Genomic DNA, 21,245 nt, shown 5'->3' with positions numbered 1-21,245 from the left:
GGAACGAGATCCTAAGGCGTGGGAATGAAATAATTAAGGCAAAGGAAACAAGATAATTAAGGTTTGGGAACGAGATCATTTAGGCTTGGCCACGACTTACTAATGCGTGGGAGCAAGTTAATTAAATGTAGTTGAGAATAAAAAGCTTGCTTTTCTGTAAATTACTAATTGAATTACTAGTGAACTGGTTTCTTTTTATTTTTATCTCATAATTAATTATGTTGATATTTTTGAGACTCTTGCAGGGAGATATGGCATAATTATATAATAAGTAAGAGGTTTTTTTTGGCCATGCCTTAATAGCTACAATTTAATTAACTCATTCCCACTCCTTAATTAATTCCCATTATTTTTTTTATTTTTTTTACATGATGTTAAATGAGGGGCTCTGTAAGTACATGAAATTCTGACCTTGATCTTTTTTCCTCAACAGAAATCGAGGATCATCACCTGATTACTTTTCTCTCAGCTCCAGTCTCAGCTGTTGAGTTTTGGTGATCCAGTGCAGCACTGCAGCCTCAGCTTTCTGGTCTCGGCTGAGAAAACTGGAACTTATCTTCTGCTGCTGTAGCTCATCTGCTTTAAGGTAGGGTATGCTGATCATTCAGAGTTACTAAATCTGAGTCACTGTAGCCTTTCTGTCAGCTCCAACCAGGCATTTCCGTCTGTCGAACTTCCGTCCGTCTAGGGTGAAACCCTAGCAATGTATTAGTCTTGGACTGTCTGCTTTACCAGAATTATAGTTATATTTTTTGGTTAGTAGAACATTTTCTGAACATTACAATCTGTCAAGTTTTCTGGATGTTCTTAGAACGTTTCTATTTAATAGTTTTTTTTTTTTAAACGTTCTGGTAACGTCACTGCATTGTATCAATTGTATCAATGTTTTAAATTTTAGTTTTGGGAATAAGACCCATTTATCCAAATATTAGGTGTGCTGTATGTATGTATATAGGGTTTACAGTAGAGTTATGAGTCATGTTGTGAGGATTTGATGGCATTCACTGTAGCATAAATAAGATCAGGTACAACTGGCTGGACCTCCTTGTATCCCTTTCTATTGGCAGTGGTTTTCCCTGGAGGTGAAAAGCAGGTGGTACAGTGGTGCTGCAGGTGGTGCTTGTGCACATAGCTACAGGGGACTGGGTTTGTGGGTTCAATCCCTTCTTTATTCACTGCTATATTCACTGTCTGTGAAGATGCACTCAAAGATGCACAATATAGAAATTGAGCTCCTACTGCAGTGTCCTGAAAACGTATTTGCCACCTACAAATTTATTTAGTTTTTGCTTTTTTGTCATGCATATGTTTTTCCAATTATCAGTCAGAGTAAATATAAAAAGCTATTTTTTAATTGGTAATTTTATTTATTAAAAACAATCTAGCCCTGTGTAAAAAGTATTTTTGGCCCCTTGGCGGCAACAACTGCAATCAAGCTTTACTGATAACTGGCAACGAGTCTTTCACATCTCTGTGGAGGAATTTTGGTCCACTCTTCTTTGCAGGATTGTTTTAATTCAGCAGCATTTGAGGGTCTTTGAGCATGAACCTCCTGTTTAACCCTTGTGTGGTGTTCGGGTCTGTGGGACCCGTTTTCATTTTTCATCAAATGATACAAAAAATATATTTTTTCTAACTCAAACTCATTGGCATTGGCTCATTTTTTTGTTAAAAACATATATCAAAACACATTTTCAATAAACACACACTGTACACCCCCCCCCCCCCTACACATTTATATTACATACAGTATGTTTGGCCAAGGGCTAATAAACATTGCTTCATTTGTAAATTTGAAAGTAAACAAATTTTCTACTCATATCTTGAGTTTAATTCATTTTCTTTTACATTTTATTAAAAAACTAATAAAAAAAAGGGTAGCACTTTTTGAAAGAAATGTAACATAAGAAAGGTAAAGGGCAAATATTAACCATGTAAGCTGTTTATATTGCTTGCAATTTCGGTGAAGCAAGCATGTGTAAAGCATTTTAATGTAGAATTGCTTAATTTTGCTGAATTAAATACAAGTAACAAAGTAAACGAGTAACAAAAATATTAACACCACACAAGGGTTAAGATCATGCTATAGCATCTCAAGCCATTCAGAGGTGGGCTTTGTGTTTGTGTGCTTTGGGTCATTGTCCTGCTGCAGAACCCAAGTACACCAGAGCTTGAGGTCACGAACAAATGGCCGGATTTTCCCCTTTAAAATTGTCTGGTAGAGAGGAGAATTTGTTTCCATCTATTACAGCAAGTTATCCAGCAGCCCCAGACCATTACACTACCACCACCATGTTTTACATTCAGTATGATGTTCTTTTTCTGAATTTATGTGTTTTTGAATTTTACGCCAGATATAACGGGACACACACCTTCCAAAAAGTTCAACTTTTGTCACATAAGTCCAAAGAATATTTACCCAAAGTTCTCAAGATCATCAAGTTGTTTGTTGGTAAATGTGAGATGGGTTGTTGTGTTGTTTTTGATCAGCAGTGTTTGTTTTATATCTTGGAACTTTCCCATTGATACAATTTTCACCCAGTCTCTTTCTTATTATTGAATCATTAACACTGACCTTAACTGAGGTGAGTGAGAGCTGCAGTTCTTTAAATGCTGTTCTGGGTTCTTTTGTGACCTCTTGGATGAGTTGTCCATGCCCTTTTGGAGTAATTTTAGTCGGCCGGCCACTCCTGAGAAGGTTCACCAGTGTTCAATGTTTTCTCCATTTGTGAATTATAGCTCTCACTCTGGTCCACTGGAGTCCCAAAGCTTTAGAAATGACTTTGTAACATTTTCCAGACTGACTGGAAATCCTTGGTTTCAGAAGAATTAGACCTGTTTAACTACAACTCTGGTAAAATGGTAAAATGAACATAGTTGTTTTATTCTATAAACTACAAACATTTCTCTCAAATTCCAAATAAAAATATTGTTATTTAGAGCATTTATTTGCAGAAAATGAGAAATGGCTGAAATAAGAAAAAAGAAGCAGAGCTTTCAGACCTCAAATAATGCAAAGAAATGCAAAGTATTTATCATATTCATAAAGTTATAAGAGATCAGAAATCAATATTTGGTGGAATAACCCTGGCTTTTAATCACAGTTTTCATGCGTCTTGGCATCATGTTCTCCTCCACCAGTCTTACACGCTGCTTTTGGATAACTTTATGGCACTCCTGGTGCAACAATTCAAGCAGTTCAGTTTGGTTTGATGGTTTGTGATCATCCATCTTCCTCTTGATTATATTCCAGAGGTTTTTAATTTGATAAAATCTAAGAAACTCATCATTTTTAAGTGGTCTCTTATTTTTTCCAGAGCTGTACATCGCTTCTATGGTAGATTGCATTAAATCTGTATTTATAGATCACAGTGTGCTGTTATGTACAGTATTCCTATAGAGTGTATAGGCACAGCCTGTAGTGTGTAGTTATCACTGTGGCAAGAGAGAGAGAGAGAGAGAGAGAGAGAGAGAGAGAGAAAGAGAGAGAGAGAGAAAGACTAGAGACTTATCAGATCATGTGTGGGTGGTTTAGCATAGTTCAGAACTGAGCAAGCTCTCTCACCCTCTGACACACTCACACACACACACACACTCACACACACACGCACACACACACACACACACACACGCACACACACTGGCCTCAAGATCTGAGATTAACTAGGCCGCCCAGGCCTACACAGCGTCAGAACAAGCTGGAGATCTGGGTAAAAATAAACAATGGAAAAACATATAAATAATACAGCCGTATAAACAAACAAAAAATGAATGTGGTGTCGAATGTTATGCAAAAGAAGGAAAAAATTGATCATTCCACAGATCACACAGAAAAACAAGTACTCCATGTTTACAGAGGAGCTAATGTGAAGACTATACCAGCTCTTAAGCATGGTGGTGGTAGGTTCATGCTCTAGATGTTTTAAATGGACTTACATAAAGAGAGAAAATTCTTTGATTTTCCCAAATTGAAAGTCTCTGAAATATACTCAACAGGAAGATGGATGAACACAAGCCATCAAATCAAACTGAACTGCTTGAATTTTTGTACCAGGAGTAAAGGCATAAAGTTATCCAAAAGCAGTGTGTAAGACTGGTGGAGGAGAACCGATTTTTTTTTTTTTTTTTAAATTTGGGAGAAATGTTGTCTGCAGTTTATAGAATAAAACAACAATGTTCATTTTACTCAAACATAAACCTATACATAGCAAAAGCAGATAAACTGATTCAGAAGCTGAAGTGGTCTCTTAATTTCTTCCAATAAAATAATAAAGAAAATTGGATAGAATTGGTAGTGGAGTGTGAGCAACTAGTCTAAAGCATGTTGCTAAAACTGGAAAATGGAAAATCTCGCCAATTTTCATTGATTTTTCATTGATTTTAAACTGATGTGTTGAGTAGTTTTGAGTAAAGGAAACGCATTCAAGCACAAGAACACAATACCCACTGTTAAGCATGGTGGTGGTAGTATTGTATCATGCTGTGGGGTTGTGTGTTTTTTTTTTTTTGTTTTTTTTTGCCAGCGCTACCAGATTGGTAGAGACAAAGTGTCCTATTGACATTGCCCTTCTTGTGGAAAATGAGATCAAGACATTTTGACTGTCATTTTGACAAGGAGAACTCTGGTGTAAAATGGACTTTTGATGTAGTAAAACATGATACAAAGTACTTACCTTTGAATAGCTCAGCGTTCTGAGATCAAGAAAATTTAAGCCTTAAACTTCACTTAACGTCAGACTTCAGGCGAGCAACCCTGCGGTCAAGAAACGTTATCAATGCCCTGGGACAAGCTTAGGCTGCCCGCCACAACTACAACTTCTGTCGAGTTGTGCTACCTTGTCAAACTGCGCTTCTCTAGTGTAGATTTAAGGTCTCTGTAAAATGTAAAATCAACCGGAGATTTAAACCTACAGTTACTTACACAAGATAGCTAACGTTTACTAGCTGCTCCACCTCAGATCAGGACCACCTGTGCACACCGCAGTCCTGAGCCGAGGTGGGCGAGGCTATGAACTCACTGGTTGACATCAACCTTTTACATCTCTCTGATTAACTCGTATTTCTGAGGATTTTCTTTCACTAGCTTCTACAAACAGTGCAGGCTGTTTGTGACTGAGAGAATCAGGCAAGAGTGGGCAATTTTTTCCTAGGCATTCCATGAAGGACTATCTATCTAAGGTCCCACAGGTAACCAATCACTGTTACCTTCTCTGTCAGAAATTGTAACAGTTTATTCAAACACCCTTTAGACCGGGAGACATGGGGCATAACTTGCCCCGATAAATCCCTTTTTCCACTGTTCCAAAATTCCATTTTATACCGAAGGTCTCCTTTAATTATGTTATATACCTCTGGCCATGTCGTGTACGTCTCATTTCAAAGCTTAGTATTATGTAACTCGTAAAATTTGCGTCTAAGAAATATAGAAAAGTGAATATGATGCCTGTGTATGAATTTATTTCCAAATAAAATTGTAAATATGAAGATTTTATGTATATAAAATCACACACACACTTATGCACCATGCACGTAATCCTATTGCGAGTACCCACGAGCAGACTGGCATCCCTCTGATGCTCCTCTCTCTTCCCCTCGGCCTCGCATTGGAACCAGCAGAGTATTGGCTGTATCAGAAAGGGCAGTTCTGAAGGGGTTTGATATTCTGAGCAGTTTATTGGAAATCAGGCCGTGATACAGTCAGCAAACAGGGCTCTGCACTCTACACTCTACACAGCTTATTCAACTGTTTGAGAATACAACTTCGGGGACGACAGCACACAGACAGCATTGTTGTAAACTCTGCTGTTTGCTCATCTGTTTCTCATTGTTTGTGTATCGCTAATCAATGTACTGCTCACGTTAACCATTAAGAGTGCCAGTGCACATAAGACAAACACATTGGGACCTATTTTAGTGATCTAAAGTGCATCGGTCAATTGCGTATCACACAGATGCATTTCCAGACTAGGCTTTTTTTTTTCTTTTTTTTTATAATTATTCCCATTTTCTCCCCAATTTACACGGCCAATTACCCAACCCACTCATTAGGACTCTCCCTATCACTAGTGATGTCCCAACACACCAGAAGGGTGAAGACTAACACATGCTTCCTCCGATACATGTAAAGGTCAGCTACCGCTTCTTTTCGAGCTGCTGCTGATGAAAGCGCAGCGACTCGGTTCTGATACATCAGCTCACAGACGCCCTGTGCTACAGATATCACCCTAGGAGTGATGTAGGGAGAGAGCGCCATCCCGCCACCTACCCAGAGGGAGCAGGGCCAATTTTACTCCCTCTGAGCATGAGCATGAGCTTGAATAAAGTTCTTCTACAGGTCAGAAAACATGATGTTGTGCCCAGTTAGGTTCTCCTCTAATAAAAAGGTGCAACAGCAGTGGTTTTCAGAGATACAGCCTTAGTTGAAGATACAGCACTGTGTGTAAGATAAAGTTAAGCCTTAAACTTCACTTAAGGTCAGACTTCAGGCGAGCAGCCCTGTGGCTGAGAAATGTTATCAAAGCCGCGAGCCGAGCCCTGACTCTGCCTGCCCAGGCGGCTCTGTCCCTGCGGTCAAGAAACGTTAACTTCTGTCGAGTTGTGCTACCTTGTCAAACTGCGCTTCTCTAGTGTATATTTAAGGTCTCTGTAAAATGTGAAATCAATCGGAGATCCGATTTAAACCTATAGTTACTTACACAAGATAGCTAACGTTAACTCAGGATCAGGACCACCTGTGCACACTGCAGTCCTGAGCCGAGGTGGGCGAGGCCATGAACTCACTGGTTGACGTCGACCTTTTACATGTCTCTGATTAACTCGTATTTCTGAGGATTTTCTTTCACTAGCTTCTGCAAACAGTGGAGGCTGAGAAACAGTTTCATATGCAGCATGCATATACAACTCATATACAAGAGAGACCTATAGTATTCCACAGAGAACAAGACAAAGTGGATTTTAACGGAAGGACACCAAGACAGTTGGAGAACAGTTTCAGGTTCTAACTCTTTTTTTTTTTTTTTTAATTTTTGACTGGTTCTTTATACTAAAATGTAGTTAATATCCAACTTTGTGCTTCATTAATATAGATTTTAGTGAATGGTTGATCAAATGTGAAAAGTATATTATTATTATTCTGCAAGAAGAGCCAGATATTACTATCATTTATATCGAGGTCAAAAGATGTTCCAAGGCATTGCATGAAGGTCTATCTAAGGTGCCACAGGTAACCAATCACTGTTACCTTCTCCGTCAGAATAACCTTTCATTCAACTGCTCAAAATGCTGTCAAAATCCCCAGAGTTCTCCTGAGACGCGGGGTGAAACAGGTCGAGAGAGTGCACAATTTCAATCAGGGGACTTTGTCCCGGAGCCTTTGTTCAGGACTCCACCCTGCTGTCTGTGTCCCAGACTAGAGAGACATGCGTAAGCTGATTATCTCACCACAGCAGGTGGTCCCTCGCCCACATCTGTGGTGTTCCATCTCAGCATGAAGGACGCGGGGACACCTCTCACAGAGACCCATTTAGACAAACTGAACTGATGAGGCATTCCGAGACATCGCTTCTGATAGCGTCGAGTGTGTTCTGTGACACCGTGACATTTGGACAATGGAGTTGGACAATGAGTTTTTAAAGAGTCAGGCTTTTCAGGGACTTTCACTGCAAAAGTGATGAGGTGAAATCAGAGGAATGCTCTCAAATGTGAGAGTTTTCAGTCAGTCAGCATAAAACCTGTCACTACTGTAACTACCTACACTTACACTTACAGCTCTGAAACAAAAAATAAGAGACCACAAAAAAATGATGAGTTTCTTTTTTCAGTTTTACCAAATTAAAATCCTCTGAAATATAATCAAGAGGAAGATGGATGATCACAAGCCATCAAACCACCAAGCTGAACTGCTTAATTTTTTGCACCAGGAGCCAAAAAGGTAGGAAGTTATCCAAAAGCAGTGTGTAAGACTGGTGGAGGAGAACATGCCAAGATGCCAGATCTGTGCGGACCGCTGCCCCGCCGGCTAATGAATTGGGACGCGGCCGGGAAAAAACGACTTTATAAAGAGATAGGGAGCCCGAGAACTGGTGGAAAAACGAGAACAGGCGAAACCAAAGACACGCCGAGCGCGAGAGAGAGAGAGGGGAGTGCGGTGAGTAAACCAGTGGTTGTACCTCATTAACAGAAGCGAGACGCGTGTGATTTGGGAAGGCGGAGGTGGGGTGGTGAAGGCAGCACGGTGTGTGTGTGTGTGTGTCTGTGTGTGTGAGTGTGTGAGGTGGAGAGAGAGAGAGAGAGTAACGCACAGTGACTTGAATAAGTAACTTTAATCTGATTACTGGATTGGAAATAGTAACGCGTTAGATTACTCGTTACTGAAAAAAAGGGTCAGATTAGAGTAACGCGTTACTAAGTAACGCGTTACTGACATCACTGCATCAGAGGCACGCCTTTTTACAAACCAATCAAAGTAAAGGATAGAGCTATGAAGCCCACACAGGAAATGATGACAGAAAATACAATCTTTAAACTTTGGTCCAAATCTTCAGGTTTGAAAACACCTTTAGATCCTGACAAATACAGAAGTCCTTAAAGTACTGATACCTGAAAAAAAAAAAAGATCCACAATCATCAGAAGCTAGATTTAAACCCTACCCTACTCATAAGTGACTCAAAAAAAAATAAATCAAAGCAAGACGTTTAAGTGTGATCACAAGCTTTTAATTAATGATGAATTAAATGCTCTTGAAAGAGACAGATTTCAGTCAGCGTTTGAAGATGGCAAGCGACTCTGCAATTCAGACACCCAGGTGCCAGAACAGACAGAAGAGGAGTAGATGTTTGTCTTTCATACTTGGAGGGTCTTGCATGATGGAGGGACAAAGGAACTGGAGGGGCTGGTCCGTTTTTGACCCTGTAGGCCAGCATTAGAGTTGAAAATGGGAAAAGTTAATATTTGAATCATTACTATGAAGGAACGCATATGTAATTATGCGTAATTATGTGAAGTAAACAAAAAGTGTTAAACTAAAATATGGTTTTATACTTTATATTCTTCTAAAGTTGGCATTGTGTTTAGACCAGGGGTGTCCAAACTACGGCCTGCGGGCCATTTGCGGCCCATTTCCTTTTTTGGAGCGGCCCTCGAGGTATTTTAGAAATAGAATGAAAGTTGGCCCGCTGTTAAGCAGGTTTTTATAATGTGAGATTCACAGTTTGAACGCTATAGGTGTCAGAAACAAGCCAAAGAGTCTAAAAGCGGAGGGAGTGCGCAGTTGTAACGCAGAAAAACGGGCCAAAGAGTCTAAAAGCGGAGAGAGTGTGCAGTTGTAGTGCAGAAAAACGGGCCAAAGAGTCTAAAAGCGGAGAGGGTGCGCAGTTGTAACGCAGAAAAACGGGCCAAAGAGTCTTAAAGCAGAGAGAGTGCACAGTTGTAACACAGAAAAACGGGCCAAAGAGTCTAAAAGCAGAGAGCGTGCACAGTTGTAACGCAGAAAAACGGGCCAAAGAGTCTAAAAGCAGAGAGAGTGCACAGTTGTAACGCAGAAAAACGGGCCAAAGAGTCTAAAAGCAGAGAGAGTGCACAGTTGTAACGCAGAAAAACGGGACAAAGAGTCTAAAAGCAGAGAGAGTGCACAGTTGTAACACAGAAAAACGGGCCAAAGAGTCTAAAAGCAGAGAGAGTGCACAGTTGTAACGCAGAAAAACGGGCCAAGGAGTCTAAAAGCTGCCGTAATTAAGGAGTTTAAGACATCATGAAATAAAACATCAATAGTTTTATTTATTATTTTAGTTTACACAACACTGTCAAAGATAAAGATAGTAAGTCAAGTAAAATGGTGTGTTAATGAAATAATCAGGAAAATGTATTATTTAAAGTGGTATATTTTATTATTTGTTTTATTACAGAGTCTGTGGCCCGTGACTTTAAATATATTTCTCCTTCTGGCCCCCAACAAAAAAAAAGTTTGGACACCCCTGGTTTAGACGCTTCACTTGTGCCACACGCTTGATGGCTTGATGGCTTGATGGTTCACCTCTTAGTACTGGGGTCTTGGGTTTAAGTCTTTACCAAGGTGGAGATTTTATTTTCCTCCACACCATTTCTGTGTGAGTTACTCCACAGTCCAAAACCATAGAAATGAGGTTGCTCTGGTGTGTATAGGAGTGGGTGTGAGTATACGAGTAAGTAAGTGTGTGAATGCAGTCCTCCATGGTCGCTTCCATTTGCGAGTACACTGTGTTTGATTGGCTGCCACTTCTCGTCGAATTGTGTGTGTGTGTATTAGTTGAGCACTCAGTGGAGTGTAGTGTGTAGTGTAGATTGTAAAGGTGTCCTTGGGTTCCTCGAAAGGCGCTCTATAAGTGTAACTTCATTCATTCACGCTTTAGGTGTCAAAAGGCTTCTGCTAGTAGACTGGATGTATGCTATGTTTGAAATGAAAAAAATGAGATGTACAGTAGATGACGTGTAGACTTTCAAGCTTAAAGGAGAACTCTGGTGTAAAATGGACTTTTGTTGTAGTAAAACATGATAAAAAGTACTTACCTTTGATGAATAGCACACCTCCGTTCTCCCACAGCGTTCAGAGATCCAGAAATTTTAACGGTTTGTCCAAACACTGATTTATAAATCGCCTTTTCCACCATTATCCAGACTCTAAGTAGCTCCACACCTCCTTGCTAGAATCTGGAGAGCCCTGACATTTAAAACAAGGCATTAATAACTTGCACAAAAAGTGCACAAGAAGCTTATTAAAAAACACTGGTTAACTCCTATAATGCATAGCGTAGCAGCCCGGCGCCAGTAGGCAGGCTATGCGGAGTCTACGTATATATATTGTGGTAGGCCCCTGGGGTTAGGGGCGTGACCACTGTGACCCGGAAGGAGGAAGCACACAGAGATACACAGACACGGGGATTAAATGAACTCAAAACATACCTTTATTGGCTTTTAACGCCCTCAACCACACCTAAAAACAACTCAAAAGAACATACTATGGCCCAATGGGGCTCTAGAGTTTCATAGTCTCTTTTTAAAGTGCTGACTACGAGTCCGCGCAGCCTCAGCCCTCCGCTCCCCAGTCAAAGTCTCTCTCTCGAGTGTGAGCTGAGGCAGAGTTTTTATATATATATATATATATAAATATATATATATATATATATATATATATATATATATATATATATATATATATATATGTGTCTATGGTATTATCAGTACAGTGATGGTGGCGCTCGGAGCTGAAGCTAGCATTATAGGATGCAAACAGTGGTTTTAGTAAGCTTCTTGTGCACTTTTTTTAAATTATTAATGCCTCGTTTTAAATATTAAGGCTCTCCAGATTCTAGCAAGGAGGTAAAATTTCTGGATCTCGAAACGCTGTGGGAGACCAGAGGTGTGCTTTTCATCAAAGGTAAGTACTTTTTGTCATGTTTTACTACACCAAATAAAGTCCATTTTACACCGGAGTTCTCCTTTAATTCAAGGGGTTGAACAAATTGAACAAATCTCCTATGTAATATTTAGGAATTACAACCATTTTTCTACAAAGCCCTCATGTCAGGAGCTCAAAAGTAATTGGACAAATGATCTCAAAAGCTATTTTATTGGCTTCATGCGCTTTTCCCTCGTTAATCCATCTTTAGTTAATCAGGTAAAAGGTCTGGAGTTGATCCCAGGTGTGGCATTTGCATTTGGAAACTGTTGCTTCAACATAGCCACAACATATGGTCAAATGTGCTTCCAATGGAAGGGGAACAGGCTGTCATTAGTCTGACAAAAAAAGAAGAAATCTACACTGGAAAAAAATGACGCATAAAATTTACTAAAAAAAAGTTTTGTAACTTTCTGCATTTGCTTTTTTTAAGTAAATTTAATTTAATGTAAATTTAAGTAACTTCAACTCGGTTTCTAGACTTAAATCTTACATACAGTAAATAAGTGAACTGAACTTCAGTCAATCCTTTCTTTTAGTAAACTTTACTTCATTTATTTTTACTGAATCAATCCTTTCTTTTACTAAACTTTACTTCATTTATTTTTACTGAATCAATCCTTTCTTTTAATAAACTTTACTTTATTTCTGCATACAATATTACCTAATTACAACTACTTCATTTATACAATTATTATATATAATTTTAGTTAAAACACATTCAAATATTTACATAATCTCAAAGATTTATTGTGTAAACAGACCAAGTCTCACTGTCTCAAAACATGGATCATTTTAGTATACTAAAAAGAATGTATTACATGCCATCCATTGTAATATGTGTGTTTTAACTAAAAATATTTAAATTCCAGGATTTATAATATATTATGTATCGAACATAGTTTGAGTAATATTGTATAATGAAGTAGTTGTAATTAGGTAATATTGTATGCAGAAATGAAGTAAAGTTTACTAAAAGAAAGGATTGACTGAAGTTTAGTTCACTTATTTACTCTATGTAACATTTAAGTCTTAAAACCGCCAACATCCATATGGCTTCTGGAGTAAAATTGCTTATGGCATGTAGCTATCTGATATAATTACGTTTATATAATAATGTTATAAGAGCTGAAAGAGGAACTGAAAAACCAGGGGAAAAAAACATACCAAAACAGATTCAAATCATTAACATTTTTTCACTGTCCAAATATTTAAGGACAGAACAGTATATGTAATGTTATATGTCTTTTAGATTTTAGCTGGATTTGATTTACAGACACATTGCTGCTTTTTGGAACCCTCCAAGTCGTATCTATTAATTGATTCTGATTCTGGTTACTTTTTCGATTAGTAAGCGAAAAAAAAGATGCCTACAATCCTTCTGTTAGCATAAAATAGCTAAGTGCTATTCCTTAGGGTCAGTGACGGATTCAGTGGCTAATCAAAATGTGACCGTTCCCTCTTGTGGCTGACCCAGATACACATTCCCTTTTAATAAAAGACATTTTAAATGAAGCTGTGAGACTTCTGACAGGCAGGGTATATGAAGGAAACGTGTGGTTTGGATGTTCAAAGCTGTACATGCTCTTTGTTAGTTTCTGCCTTCCTCAGCGTCTCTCTCTCTCTCTCTTTTGCTCTCTCTCTCGCTCTCTCGTTCTCCTTGATGCCTGAAGACAGTCAGTGCCCTAGTTCGGGAAACGGCGCTGAAGGTTTGCTACCGTCGCCCTGGAGTGAAAGGAGCAAAACAATAGCAGAATGAGCCGTGGCAGCATGCTGCTTTCACGCACTGTGAATCAAGCTCAAACTCGGAATTCATTTTTTCTTTTTTTTTTTTTTGTTCTTTTTTTTTTTTAGACAGCATGTTTACACTATACAGCAATCAGTGTCCAGTGAGTCTAATTACTGCTGATGAATTTACACCAGTTTTATTAGCAAATATATTTATTTAAAGACACTTTCATTAAGTTGTATTTTATGGTTTGCTTCAGATGGATGATGATTATGATTATATAGCAGACATCCCAAGTTGCAAAAGTTGATTTCAGGGAGGTTATCCCCCCCCACACACACCAAAGGATAACGAAACTTTACTTTTATTTTAATTCATTTAATTAACTTTTTTTTTTAATTATATTTGGAGTATTCAGAGGTGAAATGAGTTTTATATTTTTTCTTTTTGGAAGGCCCTGCCTCTGCCATGATCTGCTTTCTCTCACTCACTGAAAAATTCCCGTCTGGGAGGGAGGAAAAACACTGCCCGCCCACACTAAAAACTGATTGGCTGTCTCACAGATTCTTTGCAGAGAACAGGCCAATCAGAACACTCTCTGTTTTCTCTCTCTCCTTCCCACACACGATTAGAGAAAAGTCTGTCACCTGTGTGCGCGTTTGGGGCACTCGTTCTGAATTCCGGGAGATTATATGTGACTCGCGGGCATCAGGGAGCCACTACCCAAATGCGGGAGACTCCCGCAGCTTCAGGGAGACTTGGTTTGTCTGATATAGTTTGAGCTAATCACTCAAATAAATACAGTGTGTGTTTATCGAAAATGTGTTTTGATATATGTTTTTTCCAAAAAATGAGCCAATGCCAATGAGTTTGAGTTAGAAAAATATATATTTTTAGTATCATTTGATGAAAAATGAAAAGTGGTCCCACAGACCCGAACACCACACAAGGGTTAAAGTAGCTCCACACATTATTGATAGAATTTTGAAGGTCCTGACCTTTAAAACAAGGCACTGAGAGGTAGTTACAATACCTGACAAGCATGAATGAATATAATTTCCATTGATTTTTTTAATAATTTGTTCCCCTATTCTACCTATTTGTCCTATTCAAGTTATCATGACTTACTATTAAGATGGTGGTACTACCAGAAAACTACTTTAAGTTACAGTGTTTTTAATAAACTATCTGTACACTTTTAAAGTTCCTCAGTGCCTTGTTTTCAATGTCAAAGCCCTCAGAATTGTACCAATAAAAAGTGTGGAGCTACTTTGAGATTGTTAATGGTGCAAATTAGCGATTTGTTTGTATGCCCCTATCACTAGCATTGTAAGCCTTCTCAGAGCATTGAATAAAAGTGCTGTATTTTGGAATCCTGGGGGTATAAAGAGGTGGGATATTGGACAAAAGTTGTACTTATTATCATGTTTCACTACAACCCCAGTCTATCTCACACTGGAGTTCTCCTTTAAAATGTGTGGGATGCTATTGCTATTGAATCAGCACTCCACCCCAACAAGGTTCTTATCGTTAACAAAACTGAACGAAATAACGAAAACTAAAAGTAAAAAAAAAACATTTTCAACTAAAACTAATCAAAACGGTAATTAACACCCCCCCCCCCCCAACCATTTATATTACATACAGTATGTTTGGCCAAGGGCCAATAAACATTGCTTCATTTGTAAATTTGAAACTAAACAAATTTTCTACTCATATCTTGAGTTTAATTCATTTTCTTTTACATTTTATTAAAAAACTAATAAAAAAAGAGTAGCACTTTTTGAAAGAAATGTAACATAAAAAAGGTAAAGGGCAAATATTAACCATGTAAGCTGTTTATATTGCTTGCAATTTAGGTGAAGCGAGCATGTGTAAAGCATTTTAATGAAAAATTGCTTAATTTTGCTGAATTAAATACAAGTAACAAAGTAAACGAGTAACAAAAATATGAACACCACACAAGGGTTAAAAGAAAAAAATAAGGTAACTAACTGGAACTGAATTGAGAAGCAGCATAAGAACCTTTACCATCCCGACTCTGAAATGGTTTCTTTTGTTGAGTTTTATTTCATAACACCTTTTTGAATTCTGCACCCCACAAATAACCAAAAGTATAAAACAAAACAAAAATGAATACTAAAATGAACAAAAACTAACAAAAGCTAAGCACTAATAAAAAAAATAACTAAAAACGAATAGAAATTAACTGAATTGGAGAAGAAAAGATAAAAACAGACTATTATAACCTTGCACCCAACCACAAAATCAGCGTAAACTACATGCATATTCAAGCTGTACAGGATGGATTCGCACAGGACACCATAAGCTACATCTTTAACTCTATGCCTAAATGAGTGGTACTGTCATTGGTGGTACTGTCATGGTGCAGCATTACACGTGCATTACTTCTCAGTAAATATGACCAGCAGTCACTCATATCTACTCATATCAGTCTATTTTTATTTTTTAATATATATAATTTATTGTTCATGTTAACCTTTATCTTGCTTCTGAAAAGCACTGCAATCTAACACTTCCTTCAGGGTGCAACTTTTTTTGAAGATGTATTATACGACTAGACCCAGACAGTTTTGTGCTTTAGCTCAGTATAAACGGTTTAAGCATTGTTTCATCATGTTTATCTTGTTTTTTTTCTGCTAAATTTTTAATACTGCACTCAATTTTAGTATAATACAAACATTTTTCATTATTAATACTGTGTTTCCAGGGAATTCATATAATAAAAAAAAAGATCCCACTGTAGGCTGTGGGCTAGTGATTTTCCTGAAGGCTGTTGTAAGTCATGTTTAGAAGCAGCGCACACTCACTCACTACAACACAGCACCTCAAGTGGCTTTAATGCTGTTATAAAGCAATAAAACACAAATAAAACAATGTCCAATAAATCATTTAATGTATTATTAATTACAAGCACAGTAAACAGTTTCCCACAAAGCCCACAAGTGTTTACAGCAGTTTACAGCAGGATGCGGCTCGCTGTCAAACAAGCTAACAGGCATAGCATGCTTTTTGATGGATTTTAATATAAATTTGGTACATTTGATACAGTTGATTTGTATGGTGGCATAGCATTTACAATTTACAGTGCTCATTGCTATCTTTCACCCTACAAACAGTCTATTTTGAAATGAGATGTGTTCAGGTAAATTTCTGGTGTATTGCTATCTTGGCAATGGAAAACACTGGTGCACCACTGACTGAATACAACCTAGACAAACATCAACAGTCAGATGTTCATTGCTATCTTGGCAGTGAATTGGCAGTCATCACAGATACATACTTAACACGTGTACACCCTTGCAAGTAGGACAGAGAAATGTTGGACACATCTAAGTGTACCTGACTCTTAAAAAGAATGAAAAGTAAATTAATTAGTAATTCACTGAATTCATTAGTGAATTAGTAATTAATTTATTTCATCTTATGCCCAAAACACACCCATGAATAGTTAAGAAAGGTAGATCATGCTTTTTGTGCATTTTGAGTTGCACAAAACATGTGTACTTTTCCCGTCGTTACGAAAGCAAAGACACACTGAAACATTGAGATGTATTGCCATTACAATAGGACTCTCTGAACCTATTGACATCATACCTATTACTATGTGTGGGCTAGATATAGGGGTATAAAAGGAGACCTCTAGCACTGAGGTGTGGAGCAATGGAACTAACATATATCCTGCTCATTTCACCGCATGGAATCAAATACTCACACTAACAGTTCAGCCAATCAGATTTTAGAACCGGAACTGATTTATAACAGTAGTTTTATGACTGAGTGATCCTCTAAGTGTGAAACTGTGCTTTGTGTCAAGTTTGTCTGCAAGTGTATGTCACTGTATGTTTCTGTATATGTGTGTGTGTGTGTTTGTGTGTGTGTTTGTGTGTGGCTCATGTTCTTTCATGTTTTGATCCAATAAACCTGACAGGCTGAGCCTATTTCAGTGTCTGCCATGTTCAGTCATACAGAAAATAACACACACACACACACACCCACACACCCACCCACACACACACACACATATGACTGCTTTCATCCTCTACAGCTCAAAGCCCTGGCCTGTGTCGTCCCTTATAGCGTGAGTGTTCAAACTCATATCAACTATATGTGGCTTTACATTTGTGATCCGGTTCTCCAAGCCAAGAAAGTTTAGTGTTGTTTGTTTTACCGTTCACACTGACGAACTGTATTGTTCCCACTATTAAAGTTAGTTTCTGATCTGTTAATTTTTTTCACACTTCTATTCAGTGATAAAACAGGAGGACCAGTGAGTTTTTAGGCTTTTTTCGGTCACGACATCACGTTCAGTAGCTCCTCCATTTCCACTCCATTCTGTTGTGTTTACCTGGATTTCCATGAAAACGCATGTAGCAAGTGTAATTACAGTGCGTGGCAGTGGACAAATAGCTATTTTATTAAACAAAACTCAAGTGACGGAACTCAGAGATGTGGATCCGGACAGGACTAAAATTATCTTACGACCACAGAGTTCAGCGAAAAACAGTAGATAATTCATCCTGTAATTTTCTCAGAGGACGTTAGTGAAAAACATACATGGTCGTTCCAGACGGGAATAAAATCACAGAGGACGCCCATAAAAGAGAAAATTACACCAGGACCCCCTGAGAAACTAATCCGATCCAGATAGGGTTTCATTCACACTTAAAATCCTTTCATTTTCCCAATTTTTTTCCCAGTGCGCCTTATGTATGAATGAATTCTACCAATCAGGTTGTAAGGAGCAGTAAAACCACTTTGCTGAAGGACAGAGTTATACAGGAGTTTTAGTGAAGTTTCTCCAGCACCAGACAAACCAAGTCTCCCTGAAGCTGCGGGAGTCTCCCGCATTTGGGTAGTGGCTCCCTGATGCCCGCGAGTCACATATAATCTCCCGGAATTCAGAACGAGTGCCCCAAACGCGCACACAGGCCACAGACTTTTTTTCTCTAATCGCGTGTGGGAAGGAGAGAGAGAAAACAGAGAGGGTTCTGATTGGTCTGTTCTCTGCAAAGAGTCTGTGAGACAGCCAATCAGTTGTTAGTGTGGGCGGGCAGTGTTTTCCCCCCTCCCGGACAGGATTTGTTCAGAGAGTGAGAGAAAGCAGATCATGGCGAAGGCAATATTAATAATTATTGTAATATGATATGAAATGTTTTTGATGTTGTGCAATTTTTTGTGATATTGTAACTGTCAATTTTTGTCAAATAAAGGCTTTTTTTTTCCAAAAAAAGGAAAGCAGAGGCAGGGCCTTCCAAAAAGAAAAAAAGATAAAACTCATTTCACCTCTGAATACTCTAAATTTTAATTTAAAAAGAGTAAAAGTAGTTAATATAAGTATAGTAATAAGTTTCGATATCCTTTGGTGTGTGTGCGCAAGTTTTTTTTTGGGGGGTGTTGGGGGGGGTGGGTGGTGATGGAAGGTAACCTCCCTGAAATCAACTTTTGCAACTTGGGATGTCTGCAGCACTGAGGCTGGAGCAGCATTAGCATTAGCTGCTAACCGCAGCACTAGCCCTTTCACTGTTCAGAGTTGAGACTATATTGGACTGTAGTCTGCATGTTTACCATGTTTACCTATGTGGGAAGAACCACTAGCTGATAGCACCCTAGTCGGATCAAGTGTAGCGGCATTTACTAGCACTAGTGCTGCTGCTAAAATACTGGAAATGTAAGCTTACTGTAAATAAACGGACATGCTTTACTCACCCACATAAACATTTTTCAGGAGAGAAATCTGTGTAGATTAACATCTTCTCTTGTGGGGCTCCTTTGGAAGAACGTGGGCTTTGTGGGTTCCAGGTGGGCATGAGATCTGAGTGGGTATGTTCATGTGTTGTTCGTGGGATGCAATTGGGCCCAATTATTACAACTCACCATAATCTCATAAAGGTTCCACCTTGATACATTTCTTCCTTTTTCACTGATATACATTCTCTTTCTTTTTATTATACTTTTGTTCTGCCATCAACACTTTTGTCATGCTTTTTGAAAAATCAAAAATGTTCTGTTGCTGAGGAAACAAAGTAACATGTTTCTGAATTCACAAATATCTCCTAATCCCTACATAATGAACGACATAAGTCATAAAACTACGGGTAATACTTTATTTATAGTGGTCCTTTGTAAATGTTCAGAGGTGTCAAGTGATAAGGGACAAATTCTTTCTTAATGTAGCTTTTCAGACCACTTTTTACTTCTACTTCTTACATTTCTACACAATTATCTGAATTTTATCTGTTGAAAAACAGCCTCTTTACTCCTGTTTCATTCTCTCCATCTAGATAGAGTGAATTGTGATTGGATGTAGAGAAGTATAAACATATACCATTTCGACTCCCTATTGGTTTATACTGTGATCCATTGAACCACCATCTCCCCCCCCCCCACCACCCTTCAGCAAGAACATAGCACGTATGTAGTCTAGTATGAAGATGATCTGTGCAGAGACTCAAGAGAACTCCAGACAAACTCCTGTCCAACTAAAGCTTTAACTTTAATATATTTACATTCTACTAAAATACATTCTTTTACAATCAGCATGTTTGCAGCTAAAACACAGATTTTACTGATGTTTCATATTTTACTGAAATCAGAGCCTTTTAACCCTTGTGTGGTGTTCATATTTTTGTTACTCGTTTACTTTGTTACTTGTATTTAATTCAGCAAAATTAAGCAATTTTACATTAAAATGCTTTACACATGCTTGCTTCACCTAAATTGCAAGCAGTATAAACAGCTTACATGGTTAATATTTACCCTTTACCTTTCTTACGTTACATTTCTTTCAAAAAGTGCTACTCTTTTTTTATTAGTTTTTTTAATAAAATGTAAAAGAAAATGAATTAAACTCAAGATATGAGTAGAAAATTTGTTTAGTTTCAAATTTACAAATGAAGCAAAGTTTATTAGCCCTTGGCCAAACATACTGTATGTAATATAAATGTGTGGGGGGGGGGGGGGGGGTGTACAGTGTGTGTTTATCAAAAATGTGTTTTGATATATGTTTTTAACAAAAAATGAGCCAATGCCAATGAGTTTGAGTTAGAAAAAATATTTTTTTAGCATCATTTGATGAAAACGGGTCCCGCAGACCCGAACACCACACAAGGGTTAAAAACATCCTGCAAGGTGGTCAGGTGAAAAAAACTGAGCTTTATTTAAAAAAAATGTTGTTTATGGCTGCATCACAAACATTCAAATGCTCAGACTCCATATATAGTGAACTACATATACGTCATAAAACCCCAGAGAAATATATGTGTTCTGAAAGCTTCAGTGTTCTGTATGTTTGAAAGCTTTTACAATCTGGTTCAGGACTGCTCTGAAATGGATGCACTGCTTATAGCCCTTCATACTGACTGCAAGACCTGTCAGACTGATTTGTGAAGCTTTGCTCTGCAGCAGCAGGTGTGTGTGTGTCTTAGAATGTGTGTGTGTGTGTGTGTGGGTTTGTGTATTTGTGGGTGTGGGTGTCTCAGACTGTGTGTGTGTGTGTGTGTGTGTGGGTTTGTGTATTTGTGGGTGTGGGTGTCTCAGACTGTGTGTGTGTGTGTGTGTGTGTGTACCCTACTGACAGATACTGGCACTCTGAGCCCCGCCCTCTAATTGCAGCGATCTATCAGAGTCATCCTCCCTCCGGAACAATGCACATCTGACAGAACCCAGAAAAAAGAGCAAGAGTTAATAAGGCCTATCATTATCAGAGAATACAGCACGCTCCTGGGGGGGGTGAGAGAGAGAGAGAGAGAGAGAGAGAGAGAGAGAGAGAAAGGCAACAATTGAAAAAGTAGGAAGAATGCAGAGAGAAAGAAAGAAATTAATAAACGATTTCAGTTTCTGAATCAGTTTCTCTGATTTTGCTATTTATAGGTTTATGTTTGAGTAAAATGAACATTGTTGTTTTATTCTATAAACTACAGACAACATTTCTCCCATAAAAATTATAAAAATAAAAATATTGTAATTTAGAGCATTTATTTGCAGAAAATGAGAAATTGCTGAAATACTGTAATAAAAAAGATGCAGAGCTTTCAGATCTTAATGCAAAGAGAACAAGTTCA

General features: G+C 38.2%; 1 protein-coding gene across 1 annotated transcript in view; it reads left to right on the top strand.

The window, feature by feature from the left end:
• Positions 1-21,245, top strand: part of LOC103045428 (protein phosphatase 1 regulatory subunit 29) — a 242,976-nt gene that overhangs the window by 187,198 nt on the left and 34,533 nt on the right. The window contains exon 3 of the mRNA XM_022671688.2: positions 434-586. The gene's annotated coding sequence lies outside the window, so the exon portion shown is untranslated. The remainder of the gene's footprint in view (positions 1-433; positions 587-21,245) is intronic.

Source organism: Astyanax mexicanus, chromosome 19 (assembly GCF_023375975.1).
Source record: "Astyanax mexicanus isolate ESR-SI-001 chromosome 19, AstMex3_surface, whole genome shotgun sequence".
NCBI classification, from domain to species: Eukaryota; Metazoa; Chordata; class Actinopteri; order Characiformes; family Acestrorhamphidae; genus Astyanax; species Astyanax mexicanus.
This window is presented reverse-complemented; position numbering and strand designations above follow the sequence as displayed.